Below are 4,023 nucleotides of genomic sequence, written 5' to 3'. Positions count from 1 at the left end.
TGACAGACCAAGGCCTTTTGTGGTGTTTTTAGATTACATTATCTATTGAAACTGCTTCCTTGAAACTGACAGTTCTAATTGCACCCCTCCTTTAAAGCTCTTCAGAGATTGGGTGGAACAGGGGTGTGCAATCCCCAGCCCATGTTCCAAATCCAGCCCACACAGCCATGTAACCTAGTTAATGTAATCTGGCCACAGCCATGTAATCTGGTCACAGATCCAGAAATTTGGTGGTGTGGATCTCACAGTCCCCCCGCATCCCAGGATGCTTTGCACCTCCTTTGCAAACCCCTCCTTGCAGAATGAGTGGGCTAGCCATAGCCCAAGCTGCCTGCTCCAGCTGATCAGGGAGGCATGCTCTAGCATCCCCCTGCTTCTGACCTGGGCCACTACAAGCATGTGTCTGCATTTCTGTAATCAAAAATGAATGTATGTTCACTTGCTTATTGGTTCAATCTGTGCATCTTAGATTAAGCTGCAAAGATTGAATTGATTTAGCTTCTGGTTTTTGACTGTCTGTAGTTAACCCATGTGTATGCTTTTCTTTGCCATCTTAAATACATTTCTGTTCCCTTTTAGTTTGGGGATTTCTATTACTTTTACTGCATTTGTTGCCAATTGTTTCAATGTTCTAGTACTCTGTAGGTTTCTCTAGGCTAGGGACAGACATTCAAAAAGCCTGACTCTGAATTGATTCAATCTTTGCAACTTAATGTAACCTGACTAGGCTGAATTGGTCTGACACTGGACAGACATTTTCTCTAGACAGAGGAAATTCAAGCACATGACTGCAGTGGCTCAGACTCAAAGCTGTAGGGGCACTAGAGTAGCCCTCCCTTCCCTTCTGCAGGGAGCTGTGCTGAGGGTGGGGGTGTGGCCAGGCCCTGGCAGGGCTCTCTCAATGGGGAGATCTGCCTGCATGGTCCCAGGCTTTTCCCCACTGGCTATTCAAGGGGCGGGAGTGTTGCCTGCCTCCAGCTCCGAGCTAGCACTCTAAGGCAAAGGGGGTGGGCAGTGAATGCATCCGTTAATGATATAGAGCTTTTCAGTCTCTCTCCCTGCTTTGTCATACAGCAAATTGACAGGTGAGCAAGCCAGCCAGGGGGTCTGATAACAGTCTTTAATACCCAATTAGCAAAAGAATTGCCTCTCCACATTACTTTGAACTTCCTAAACAGTTTACCCGCTAACCTGTTGATTAGCTCCAAAAGGCCCAAGCAGTCACTGTTCTGTCTGCTTATCCCAGTGAGACTGGAAAGAGACACAAACACAGATGACTCTTGGCATTAGCTAGCATACCACACGCTGGCTATAGTCAGTGCTGTAGCAGAGAGGAGGCAGGGATTTCTGCTTAAGCAGTGAGTGGTGAGAGGTGGGAAAAGGGGGACGCTGGGAAGCCAGAAGACCCTGCTGTGCCTGCAAGTCTGTGCCAAGCTCCAGCCAGAGAGCAGAGGAGAGGTGCCAGCTCTGCTGTGGAGCAGAGAGATCTGCTCATCCCAGAGAGCATCCTGGGATGGTGGGGGACTGATTAACTTAAACCAGCAAGGGGCCTGGGACATACATTGCATAAAGCAGTTTGACCCAAATCAGTTAAGTCTGATACTACATTCCACCAGGTTTATCTCAAACTTTTTTCAGCCATTTTCAAACTGGTTTATGTGCACTGAATATCTGTTCTGTTACAGGTATAAACCAGTTTCTGATCACTTAAACTAGTTTATGTGTAATGTCTATCTCTAGCCCTAGAGTCCTATGTTCCTCCTACTGGTATTATTGATAACAATGGTTGTTTCTCTAGTACTCCTGAGCACATACCCTGCCCATGCAGTCCCACTCTGCTTATGCCAAACCTAGAAATGAGAAGTGAAGCCAAATGGAGACCCTTTTTCCCCACATCCACCACTACTTTTAAACACACTCCCACCACACCCCAAGCTCAACAACATGAATGAGTCCTCAACAATTATTCTAGCACTACTCTGAATGGTCATATAGGAGCTGATTAAAAGCTGACTGATGTCAATGGGAGTCTTCCCACTGAGTTCATCAGAGCTTTGGCTCAGACCCTTCTACTCAAAAATAAATAGTGAGAAGGCGTAGTCAGATCTCTGCAGAGGGAAAGTATGCAAAATACTCACAGCTATATTTAAATGTTACATGGCTTCTTTTGTATGAGTTGAGGCATGGGATTTAAAAGTAAACTAAAAATTGAATCCTCCATTCAATTCCCAAATCAAAAACATTATGTGGTGGAGTACACATTATGCAGTATGACTAAAGGGCATTTCACATAAAGATGTAGTAAATATTTTAGTAAGGAACCTCTCTTTTACTTTGTAAATTAAAATGAGTTATATTTCTAGCTAAGCTGAGTCATTTTACTTTACCTATATCATTGCATCCTAGGAATGCATTTCTGGTATTATTTGTATCTTTAATGTTATCTACCTATATATCTCATTGGTCTAAAGTTTAATTCTCCCAAGACCTCCCCAAATATTCCTTTTTCATTTTCCCCTGGGGAAAAACAAGGAAAAAATAGCTTTGTATTCTTATTCCTAATTGTACTCTTATTCCTAAAATGCATATCCATAATGGTTATCTGTAAAAGGCTTATGCTTTTGGGGACTACAGAAGTGAAAAGCCTGTCGTAAGCCTTGCAAGCTTGATTAAAACAAACTCTCTATTGCCTATTTGATCCAAGATTTATTTTCAAAGTACTTGTTATTACAAAACCTTGTTCTCCCAAGCAAAAATGTTCCAATTTATATTTAGGCATTCATTATATTGTTAATTGCTTCTTATGTTGTTACCATGCTAATATAAGAAAAATTTAATCACTTTCCTAACCATTTAATTTGAATAGAAGATATTATTGACTACACCAAGTTCTTCTAAATTATGTACATGACTGCATCTATATGCATCATGAGATGAAATTTTACTATACACAGAGCCCACATGCTTTATTTTTTACTGCCAAAATCAGATATTAACTTTAAGTTGTTTATATACATAAGCCATGTCCATTATTATGCCTCTATCAAATAAAAATAGGCAAAGCATCATATGGTAGAACTAAGGATGATAACCCTATCTTTCACATGAACCATTATAATTTTTCTATGAGACTATTTAGATGTAGGTTCAATAAAACAGACAGATGCGATAAAATAAGGGTGTAATACTAGTGGGTGCACCTACACGTGAGCTTTACAGTGGAGTTGACTAATTTCACAGTAGAGGGTGATGTTTTACTGTGAAGCTGCACAGTAAAGCATCACCCTCTACACAAGCACCCTTATTAGAGCACAATAAATTAATTGACCCTACTGAACTGTCTGGGACAAGTATTATCCTATGGCAGAGCATGAAGATGCTACAGGGCAGGGGCTGCCTGCTAAGTAGCTCAGCACTATAGCATCCTTGTGCCCTGACCAGCCCCTCCACCACCTGACATTGCCTGGGGCTCTCTACCCCAGCTCAATGTGCTGCAGTCCTGGGCATACATGTAAACCCTGTGCCTGGGAGAAATAAACTCAGGGAAGAGCTGTACCTGATGCATGCGGTGTTTATTGCTCTGCACTAAATGCATGTGTAGATGCACCCAATGATAGTAAGTTAGTAAAAGATGAATATTCAGTAGATAGCGCAAGCCATTACAGGAATCCATGCCTTCTTAGGTGTGTATCTGTACTGGTGGTGGGGAGAGGAGTTGGAAACATAACTTTTCACTAGTATAACACCAGTAATAGTAGTGATAGTGAAAGTTATGGCACAGACAAGGCTTGGGAGTTCATACCACAGAATCAACAATCTTACTCATACTAAATCTTTCAACTGCAATCACTTGTGAGCTGTGCCAATAAAAAATTAAGTGGTTGGTTTCTATAATTGGTATTATTGATAAAAATGTATGGGGCCTCCTGGATCATTGAGTCCTATCCCCTGAATTCACAGGCAACCGTTTATCCATGAAGATTTTCAAGAATGTCAATTCTTTCCCCTCTCTCAAACTACAGC

Source organism: Crocodylus porosus, unplaced genomic scaffold (assembly GCF_001723895.1).
Source record: "Crocodylus porosus isolate Cpor-Errol unplaced genomic scaffold, CroPor_comp1, whole genome shotgun sequence".
In the NCBI taxonomy this organism is placed as follows: domain Eukaryota; kingdom Metazoa; phylum Chordata; order Crocodylia; family Crocodylidae; genus Crocodylus; species Crocodylus porosus.
Note: the sequence above shows the minus strand (reverse complement) of the source record.